The following is an 11,208-nucleotide window of genomic DNA, read 5'->3' as shown; positions in this document are numbered from 1 at the left end:
CTGCCTTAGGAGCCTGGAGTAGATTGGAAGGGCCTCCATATGGGAGTCAGTGTAGAGTCAGGGGACCTGGCAAGGGGAAGTTTCTCTTGGGGAAGCGCAAGTCAGAGGCCGTACAGGTCCCAGTGCTGTGTCATCAGTCACAGAGATGTCTTGGTGCTGGTGTCTCTGGGTGCAGATGCTGCGGCAAGAATTCAGGTGCAAATTATTTAGGAGGTGATTTCAGGAAGCATGGCTAGAGGAGAGGGAAGAGAGATAGAAGGGGAGGGATTTTTTAAGGCACCTGGAGTTTGATCTCACTAGGAAACTCTTTAGAACATGCCTCAGAATGACTCCAGCTGAGGGGTGAGGATGCTGGGCATATCTAACAACTCCCTGCTCATCAATGATTGATGGGCGCTTTCTGGTGCATTGACCTCCAGGCCCTCTCGCTTTCCCTTCACATGGTATGAAGGGTTCCCGTAGCCATAAAAAAGCAGAGTCACAGGGTTTGCATTTTCTGGATGTAGAGGGGAATGCTAAGGGGACCTGGGCAGAGTGCCAAGGGCCTCTCGTAAAAGTAAGAGGACCCAAACATGGTGCCACTGACCAAGCTAGGTCAGAATAGGATCCCAGAGAGGATGTGAGTAAAAGGTGGAGCATGAAGGAATCCTTTGAGTTGAGAGAAGACGAGCACTCACCTTTTTAATGAGGCACCTGAGCCTCTGCTAAGGGTTGGGAGGAGGTGCCATCTGCCCAGATAATGTGCCCAGTCACTCTGGTCTGAAGAGGGGAAGCTGGACTATTGCCTTTCCTCCCTGTTATAGATTGAATTGCGTCCCCCAGAATTCACATGTTGAAGCCCTAACCTCCAAAGTGACTGTGTTTGAATAGGATGGGGTCCTAATCCAATAGGACTGGTGTCCTTAGAAGAAGAGGAAGAGCCACCAGAGATCTCTCTCCCTCTGTGTACAAAATGTGAAGACACGATGAGAAGGTAGCTTTCTACAAGCCAAGGAGAGAGCTCTCACCAAAAGTCGAATTTGCCAGCACCTCGATCATGGACTCAGAGCCTGTGGTACTATGAGAAATAGCATCTGTTGTTTCAGCCCCACAGTCTGTACATGCACACTAGTACATGCCCTCACTCTTCCTAAGCACTCCCAAGAATATCTGAAATATTGGATATGTCCCCTCACAGTTATGGGATAAATTTTAATGAACAGGAAAGGCTGTGGCACGTAGCACGTATGTCAAACATTAAGTCTGTAACTGATTAGAGACGTTCTGAGGTTCTGAATGGCCCAAATATGCAATTCCCATTGTCCATACCTGCAGTCGCTGCTGGAGTCAGGAGTGTGTCCTATCACCAGTCCTCCTCTCTTCCCCCTGCTCTTTCTATTTCCCTTCTCCGCCAACTCATCCTCCTTCAGACTGGTTGCCATCTCTAAAATGGTAATTTGCTAAAAACGACAATGACAACAACAGCAAAACATAAATATATTTAAAAATAAACTAGTGGGGGGATGGGGATGTAGTTTATTTTGATTTGTCTTAGGTTCTAGATACATGAGCCAGTGCTTATTTTCAGATCTGTCCCTTCCTCTTTATGTATCTTGTAATACATATGCTTAACTCACCCTCTTCTCCATGAATAACGAGGGAGCCAGACTATAAAGACAGTTAGGAGTTTTCAAAGCAGCTAAGTGGACTAGATCTTTCTCCAACTTAAAATCATTAAAAAAATGATGCTACATTTTATTTTTATTAAGTGTCTGAAAAAATCCAGGAGATGAGGCATTCTGCGCTTGGAATTTCATGGGCAAGGCCTATCAAATATTCTCCTTCAACTGATCCGACTATTTCTCTCCACCTCTGTGCAGTCCTTCTAGTCTAAGCCACCATCATCTCCCACATGGGCCATTGTCATAGCCTCCCTGCTCAATTTGTTTCCCTTCAGTCCCCTCTGAGCTTAGGGACTGGGGCAACTTGGGAGAACATACGAGATTAAGTCCCTCCTCTGCTCAAAGCCCTCCCATGGCTTCGTGTCTCATAGAGGCTACTGGGTGAGCTGCCCTCACCCCATTTTGCCTCCTCTCCTGCTACTTTCACCACACTCACTCCCACCTCTCCTGCTGGCCTGGTCCCTTTGCTACATACTTCAGGGACTATGCATTTGTTGTTTCCTCTCTCTCTAGAATGTTCATCCCCAGGTATCTACATGGCTCACTCTCTCACTTCCTCAGGTCCTTGCTGACATGTTGCCTCCTTACTGAAGCTTTACCCAATTTCCCTCTTCAAAAATGGACCCCAACTCATACTCCCTATGGTTCTTACGTTGTTTTCTTTTCCTCTATAGCACTTCTCAAATACTACATGTTTTTTCTACTCATTTTACGTACTATCTCTCTCCTCAGTGAATGTGGCCTATCAAGGGCAGGAGTTCGATTGAGTTCTACCTACCATATGCTCACACAGAACAGTGCGTGGCATGTAGTTGATGTCTGAAAATGAGAGCTGAATGAGTCTGTGGAAGGCCCCAGGGTGGTTGTTGGGAAAAGAACACCCTCTGGGTTTCCCTCGAACCAGAGTTGCAGCCTAAAGGCCCACAGAGACATTTTCTTTCACTTTCGAAACCTTATATTTGCTACCAATTCTTAAGAAATTTGTCACTTGACATAAAATCCAGGGAATTGGTATCACCTGATAAATATGTGATGATTGGACATGTCCTTATCCTTATGACGATAATGAGTGGAGCTAAGCAGTAGCCACCCACTGAGAATGTTAGTGAAACACCCTCTCCTGATTCGCTCATTTATGCAGCCACTGGTTCAACGTTGACTTTGGGGAGGCAGGAGGTGGGGGAGGGCATGGAGTAGCGAAGCATGGGCGGGCATCAGCACAGGTCCCAGATGTTGCTTTACCAAGGAGGGTAAAGTGTTCCTGTCTTGTAGCTGCCCGGATTCCCACTGACTGCTGCTCCCAGCTTCCTGATCCTTCTGATCTTCAAGTTGCAGAGCCCTTGGTCACATCCCAACTCTTTAGCAACGGTAGCCTTAAAAGCAGGTGGTCAAGAATGGATAGGAGAAAATGCAGCTGAAAAGAGAAAGAAAAACATACCTATTGGTAAAGTGCACATGATTCTCTAAACAACGTTAGAAGTGTAAAGTGCCCACAAATCACCGTTTTTGCTAAATTGGGCAATCCCACAATTTCATTGGCTAAGTATGCCTGAGCATATATTACACATAGTGTTCACTGAACAGAACTAATTAAAGAAAGAAAGAAAGAAAAAAGACAGGAAGACATAAGCTTCTAGCATCTAAGGAGTTATTGTGATTAACAAGCACAAGGAAAATGATATTACTTATTCCTCACCCAGTATTCATTATATCCTTTATATTTTGTCTTTTCCTCATACCTGCCTCAGTACACATAGCTTTGCCTTTGGAAGAGCTGGGGCTAAGGTGCTAAGTCAACGGCCTCTGTTAATAGATTTAGAAATAAAAAAAGACTTGACAGTTAATTCTATTATCCATAAATATTTCTTTTTCACCTGTTATGCTCACATTATTTAAAAGACACAGAAATAACCTAGCAACACATACAAGTTACTATATCTCCTACCCTTAAGTTTCTTCAAAATTTAAAGAGCATATCCTTCCCATTCCCCATTCTTCATGCTAAACAGTTTTGATTTAGAACCTAAACCTTGAGATACAAAGACCTCAAATTATGAGTAACATGAATTTCTATAATTGATTTCTTCTCTCAGGGTATTCAATGCAACACTAGAAAAATAATCAGATTTGCGTGCATAATGACACATATTCATTTGAAAAAAGAAACTAATAACATGTTAAGTTACTTGGACCTTTGGTTCTGCAAAGAAGTTATGATTTCACACTGCTCAGCATATTATATTTTCTACATAGATGCAGAAAATGTATTTAGGGACTAATTGCTGGGCCCTCGTTTATTTGCAGGTGAGAGAGATCTCAGCCAGCCTGTCATTTGCTTGGCACTTATTATGTAACAATCACTGCACCTTAGTCAGTTTGGGCTGCTGTAATAAATTACCACTGACTGGATGGTTTAAATAACAAACATTTATTTCTCACAGTCTGAAGAAGACTGGGGAGTCCTAGATCAAGATGTCAGCTGATTCAGTTCCTGGTGAGAATCCTCTTGCTGGTTATGACCTCACATGGCCTTTCCTTGGTGAGTGCAAGCAGAGAAAGAAGGAGAGATCTGTGCATCCTCTTTTTTGAAGGGTACCAATCCCATCATGAGGGCTCCACCCTTATGACCTCATCTAACTCTAATTACCTTCCAAAGGCCCATCTCCAAATACCATCACACTGAGGGTGAGGGCTTCAACATAAGAATTTCGTGGGAATACACTAACAGCATGGGCCTGAGGTTGCAAAGATAAATGAGGCAATGAGACCTTATGGGACTCAGTTTATACAAAGATAGACATATAAGTATATATAGCACTTAGAAAACAAAAAGAACTACAAGCAAAGTGCCCTGGAGAATTGTGGAGGGAATGATGGCTCGCGATGAGCAAAGGGGTAGAGGGATACGTCACATTCAGGAAGTGGCATTCAGCCGACGATAGTAGTGATGGCTGCTGCTCCACTGGCCTTCTTGGCCAGCACTGTTGGACAGTCTCTGTTCCCATTTTGTTGTCACACCCGGCCTCACTGACCAAAGTTCTTTTGGGGTATGGTTCTGTCGAGTGAATTTAGCCTCACAAGCTTCTATACTTTTCCTGTTGCCTTCTTTGAGGAGCCAAAACAAGTTCCCCAGTGACAAGAAAGAAGGGTACTTTGAGATAATTAACCCAGTATGGCAGCCAAGCTCGTTCCTTCAAGCAATATTCTAACTGCTATCTACAGAAAATGCTCTCTCCAGCCACCTTCAGGACACGGGTGGTCCTTTGGCTGTGTCTGGTAGAGGAATGCTGGGGTGGTGGGGGAGCCAGCAGGATATAGCAGGGTCTGGGGTAGAAGAAGTGCTACTGTCTTCACTGGGTGGGAGCCACAACTCATCACAGACAAGTCCTAGAGTTCTGGTACTGGTCCAGTCCAGTTCTAGCCATGCATCATGGGGCTGATCTAAAGAGATAAGAGAATGAATGGATTTGGGAGTGTGGGAGGCAGCAATGCTGCATTTCAAGTCATCAAATGGCAGTGGGGCATTTATGTGAAGTGTGAGAGATGAATGACAGAAATAGTCTCCTGGAAATCTGTCTTGCCGCAAACTTGAGTTAATGGAATAAGGCAAGGGTGATTAACCACGTTTGTCTCTCCTTTTTACATCTGGTGGTACCAGGGCCTAACTAACAGTACACCTTCCTCTATTTCTTCAGGAAGCCTTGAAATCCTTCAGCAAGCAGGACTCTTGCTGGTACTCCCTGGTGTCTCAGAGTTCCCTGGGGTTTGCATGCAAATTAGGTCCTTACCATCATCCTCTCTTTATTGTGGGACTATCTCATTTCTGCTGAGTTTTGAGTCACATCAAACCCTAAGTGCTAAGGACCTTCACCATTCAAATGAACCTGATGATTGTCAATGCTTCTAGCAGTTTCCTGACGCCTTCTCTTAAAGGAGCTTTGTCAGTAGCTATGGCCCTTTAAGCAAGTGTCTGAATCCCAGTTTCCACATCTGTAGCAGGAGGGGCTAGAATTAGGTAATCTCTAAGATCTCCACCAAGTAAAGAGAAGAGTAGTAGCAGCCGATCAGACTCCTCCTACACACATCGGATCCCGCGGAAAGTAAATTGAAAGGATATGGAAAGGAGAGACAGCACGTATTGAAATTCTCATTAGCCCCACTGCCTGGTTCTCATTAGTGAGCCTCCTGGGCTATGGGCACAAGGGCCAGGACTTATTTTCATGGCTGAATAGCACATGTGAAATGCAGGCTATTTTTAATTTATATTATATGAGCTCCACACTTTACTATCTTATGAAGTAATGGGCAACGCTCACGGAAAACCCCACCAGAATGACGGGCTAATCCTTGAGGGGGAAAATATTGCTGTTCTGCCTAAGCTTTTGCTCTCTGCTTAATTAATCTCTAAAACTTTCAGGCCTTAATGAGAATAATTAGACTTGACAGTACTGAGCTTAATGCACAACTACAGACAACAAAAATCGTGTTCAGTTCATAAGCTTCCCAGAGCTTGCTGAAAGGCAGGCTAATGTTATTTACAGCAGCCCCAGTTAGGGGCGGATGAAGGTTCGGGACTTGAAATGTGCCTAGAGCTCCCTGAGGACAATTTCTCTGAGGAGCAGGGTACTATAGGCCCCCTTTGTGGCTTTCACTCCATAACAAACTGTGGTCTAGACAGGACCTGGCTGGAAATTCCCTTATTACCACCCCGGCCAGACTACATTTATCGTCACCTTGAATATAATGCCAGTTCAAAACCTCCAGGCCTCTCCCGTTCAAATGATGAATCGAGGGAGCCAGAGCACCGCTGAGCACTCACGGCGCTCCAGTCAGTGTCTGCCAGCTTCTGGAAATACCTCATTTTCCAGAAAAGTGTTCATTTGTCAACAGAAGGATAATGCTAAAACCTTAAAGACAAATCAGACAGAAGGCAGGGGTGGGAGGATCGGGCAGAGTCTGGCCTGGAAGAGGCAGCCGCTTTGGCTCAGTACAGTTTCTCTGATTTGTTAGCTTCATGCCACCCTCGGTCTTCTCCAAGAAAAGGTTTAAATCTCCTTTGCAGCAGTTTGGGCTCATCTTCCCCAGATGGAGAGTCTAGAGCATTCCTCTGGTGCTGCAGGGATGGCTGAATTTATCTGTCTGCCTTTGTGGGAGTTTCTCACAGAGGGAATGAACAACCAGACGGGTTCTTGGCCTTTTCTGCTGTGAAGCTGCTGGAGCTGGGAGCACAGACTTGGCGAGATCCTTAGGAGTGAGGATAGGTTACTGTACATTCAGTTGGTGGTAGTTATAGCAGGAGGCACGAAAGTAGGGAGTGAAACTTCCTAAACTATCTTCCAGGTCCATAGCAATAGTCATAATGTGCATTTGGAGAGAGTTCCTTCTCAGAATTACAGAACAACACATAAGCAAAATGACTGCCCAGTGCTTCTCAGTTTTAAAATAAAAGACTTCAGAATTCTTACAGATCTAAGGAGATTAAAGCAAAAGTGTGCAACACATTATTAGAAGCCAACATGTGACCCCTTAACTAGAAATTAACACACACAAACACACAAGCCAACGTGAGGACAGGAACTTTGACCCTGTAAATGGCACTAGGGTAGAGATTTTGTTTTTAATTTTCAATCAAGGATCTAAAACAGACTTCAAAGGGCATTTAAGCTGACAGTTTTATTTTCTCCTTGAGGAAGACGAAAGATGAATAAGCGTAAAGCCAGATCATTCTCAAAATAATTGCAGCCCTGACATATCTAAATGAGTTTGTAAAAGAAAATACAGTGGCAATTGATCTTATTAATTAGAGATGCACCGGAATCGTAATACCCACTTATCCACAGACTGCCTGCAGCTACAAAAATAAAATAATAAAATAAAATAAACCACTTTCTCCTAGGGAACACAATTTCTCTTCCTCCCTGCACAGAAAGGCAGTTGGAAAGAACCCCTGCTTGTGCCACTTTTCCCCTCTGCAGTAGGTAACGGCCTTTAGAGAACAGTTCGCATTGGTTTCCCTTCTGCCCAGAGATCCCAGGGTTTACACTGGATTATGCAATGCCACGCATAGTGCAGTGGCTTGTCACAATTGATTGAACATGTAATCTGACAAACAAACAAACAAAAATGTGCTACAAGAAAATGGGAGAGTGGTTTTTTCGGCCTGCATGTGTCATTTACCTGTGAAGGATGGCAGCGGGAGCCCATGGCAGGCGGGCCCAACTCTATCAATTGCTCATTCTGTCTCCACACCCCTGGAATCCTATTTCTACTAACAGTCACTTAGCATATGGAATGGACTTGAAGGAAACAGCCCGGGTGATAAAATGCTGAGTGACGATTACCTCTGAGTGTGGCTCAGACCTGAACAATTAGAGGTGAATCTTCAGGTTGACCAAATTTAAAGCTTATATGAACTTTCACTGTATTATTACAAAGAACGAGACTGGAGAGAGAAAGGAGGAGAAGAGGAAAGAGAGAAGGGAAGAGTTGAGAAATAATAAATTGTTTAGCAATGGAAAGAGCATCCCGGTGCTACTCGTGATGTCAATGTGTGTGTGTGCACGCACGTACGTGCATGCGTATGTGTTTGGGGCAGATGTGGGCAGGGGAATTGAAATGGAAGGGCAGGCACCACTGTGTTTACAGTTGTGAGTAGGAGCTCCATCCCAGTGTTGGGTGGATCACCCAGACAGGCACCCAGGCATGGACCTGAATCACCTTTTAAGGAGAAGCTTTCTCTAACTTGTACTAAGGTGCAGTGAGGGCCAGAGGTGGTCTGGCAAGGAGAAGAGTGATGTCATTTAAAAACAAAGCAGGGCAACAAGTTTGATAGTATAAGTGACCCACGTCACTTTTTATCTTCCAACCTGTCTAGAATAGTAAAATTCATGGCCAGCAGGCTCCGGTACCAATTGGTATCACCCGCACAAAGTAAAATAAATAAATCACTAGCTAATTAACTAAAGACAGGAATCTTTCAAAAGCAAACTACATTTTAATACTACAAAGGCTGGGAATTGGCTTTATTGGAGTAAAAGATTAAATGTGTTATGAAATTCTGAATAATTTAAAGGAAGGCCTGGCAGCTTCCATTGGGCATAAGACACCAAAGCCCATCTCACCTTGGCCTGACATCTAGAAAGCAGGGTCTTTACTGAGATGTGACAAACATACGTGGCCCTGTGGCCCCTGGTATAAAGACTCAACAGTTCTGACCCCACACTTAACGAGGGTGACCGCAGATGGAGGAGATGCTGTGCGATGCCAGGGAAGGCCATGGAAAAATACAGGCCCTGAGAGCAAGGCTCCAGTTTTTCATGGAGCAGTAGACATGCCCCAGTCAGGGAAAGCAAAGGAATGCTCCCAACAGATCAAAGCCCCGAGTCTCTCGAAATGGAAATGAACATTCTTAAAAAGGCCTTTCTCAAGGGAGAAATATGTAGTAAATCAGAGTTTTTGAAAGACAACTGGGGCCTGTGCTGGTTTTTGAATAACTCGCCATTTAATACATGTTCTATTTTTGACCCTTTAGGGAAATATACAACCACGTCTGAAACTTATGGGCCAGAATAATTTAACTTTTTTTTAAATCTCATTTTTATAAGTTTTGTAATGGAGACAAATAATCTGGAAGCTTTCCTTTTACAGTTTCATGATAAGGCCAGGTCATTTAACAAGAGATGAGTGGTTTTCTCTGCATACCAATTCATCTTGGTGAGTTTTTTGGCAAATTAAGTCCAGTGCCTGAGGTCTCAGGACCCATGAACAGAAGAAATGTTTTTGGGTGTCCTTTGCAAGACTTTGATGATAATGTAAAGTACCAATGTACTCATTGTATATTATCTCTTCTAAAACATGTATATGTATATACACAGAGAATTTGAAGCCAGACCATCGTATTTCATGCATCCCCTAGTGCTGATGAAAAGGAAGTACTCAATATAAGTTCGAATTCAGTTTTTGGATGTCTTTCTCATCTTGCCTAATCCCCGTGGTCCTGGGTACACTGTCTGTACACATATATTCTCGCTGTCTTATAAAATCTTACCTGTCCTTTACCATCTTTGAACTGGGCATAGTTGGCCTGGGAAGGTAGCATTCTTCTAACAAGAGTCTTGAATTGTTAAAAAAAATACACGGGCTCATTTTACCTTTGCTTTGGAGATAGAATCTCATTTTCATGAGTAGGTGCAGTAAATGCTGCAAGCAGAAGCCCCTTATTTACTCACATCACTCCATCACTTCTCTTTCTGCTGAGTCTTGAGAGCAACTATCTCCACAGCATCCAGCTGGCACTCCCACCAAACTAACTCTGATTCCAGGGCTGACAGAATTCAGGATCTGAGGAATGACTCAAAGACCACATGGAGTTCAGTTTTGCATGACATTTTCTGAGTGCAGGCCAGCAAAGACCATGGCCTCACATAATTTTTCTGCTGGGTGTGGAATAGTGCCCTAGAAAGATGATTCATGAGAAGAAATTGTCGAGTTTCTGCCTGGAACTGAATGGAAAAAATTTGGTTGAAAAAATCTCAGTCATGCACACAAAAGGAACATAGAACCAAATATATATCTTTAGCTTTGGGACTCTGCATTCATTATTTCTCTCACTTGACTTGAAAAAAGGTAAAAATCTGGCTGCAAAGCTCTTGTTGGGTTATAAATAAGATTTTTGATTGTGCATTAGAGTCTGGGCCATAATAGTAGCTAATATTTGCTTTGTGTTCCTCAGTTCAGAAAATGCTTTCCCTATGTATTTAAACTTCACATTAACCCTGAATGTAGGTATTATTCTTTTGCCAACATTAACTAATGAGAAAACTAAATCTGTACAAGACATCTCCTGGACGGTACCAGTATGATGGAATGTTGACCTCTGGGGAGCTCAATTAAACCCAAGCCCTCTGCATCCTGAGATCTTTTTTCGGCCACAAGGTGACTTGTTGCAATCCAACACCAGTTCTCCAGCACCAACTGGGTGTCCACGATTTAATTCAATTCTGACACTAACTATCCTGAGTTTGCATCAAATCCTGCATGTTCAAGAGCAAGGTTCCCAACAAGACTGCCTTTACTTCACACACCAGCCACAAGCAGGGTCCCAGGTTACCCACACTTTTGTCGGACATGGCTACAAATTCAGAAGTTCCCACGACCCCCTCTTGTTTAAGAATTCACCAGAATGACTCACAGAATTTAGAAAAGTGCTATCCTTACAATTACCATTTTATTGTAAAGGATACGAATGAACATCGAATGGAAAGGCACATAGGGCAGGGTCTTGGGAAGTGGGGGAATGACTCAGCTTCCATACCCTTTCCTGGAATCGGAGCATATACCCTCCCAGCACGTTGATGTGTTCACCAAGCAAGAAGCTCTCTGAGCCTCCCTGTTTCTGTTTCTGGTTTTTTTGTTTGTTTGTTTGTTTTAAATCAAGGTTTCATCATATAGGTATGATTGATTAAATCATTGACTATGTGACTGAACTCAATCTCCAGTTCCTTTCCCTCCCCAGAGGTCAGAGGGTGGGGCTGAAATTTCAACCCTC

The 11,208-nt window shown here is 43.6% G+C and overlaps 1 long non-coding RNA gene across 2 annotated transcripts in view; it reads right to left on the bottom strand.

Annotated features, from left to right (window-relative positions):
* LOC111741589 overlaps window positions 1-9,976 on the bottom strand; it is a 12,419-nt gene extending 2,443 nt beyond the window's left edge. Inside the window, exons 1-3 of one of the 2 annotated variants that reach the window (XR_002781032.1) lie at window positions 9,890-9,976; window positions 2,680-3,075; window positions 1,309-1,439 (exon numbers count right to left, since the gene is read on the bottom strand). This is a non-coding gene — a long non-coding RNA (uncharacterized LOC111741589). The remainder of the gene's footprint in view (window positions 1-1,308; window positions 1,440-2,679; window positions 3,076-9,889) is intronic. The other variant, XR_002781033.1, reaches the window with a different exon arrangement.
* Window positions 9,977-11,208: the final 1,232 nt, after the last annotated feature.

Source organism: Pteropus vampyrus, unplaced genomic scaffold (assembly GCF_000151845.1).
Source record: "Pteropus vampyrus isolate Shadow unplaced genomic scaffold, Pvam_2.0 Scaffold80, whole genome shotgun sequence".
In the NCBI taxonomy this organism is placed as follows: Eukaryota; Metazoa; Chordata; class Mammalia; order Chiroptera; family Pteropodidae; genus Pteropus; species Pteropus vampyrus.
Note: the sequence above shows the minus strand (reverse complement) of the source record. Positions and strands in the feature narration are given on the sequence as shown.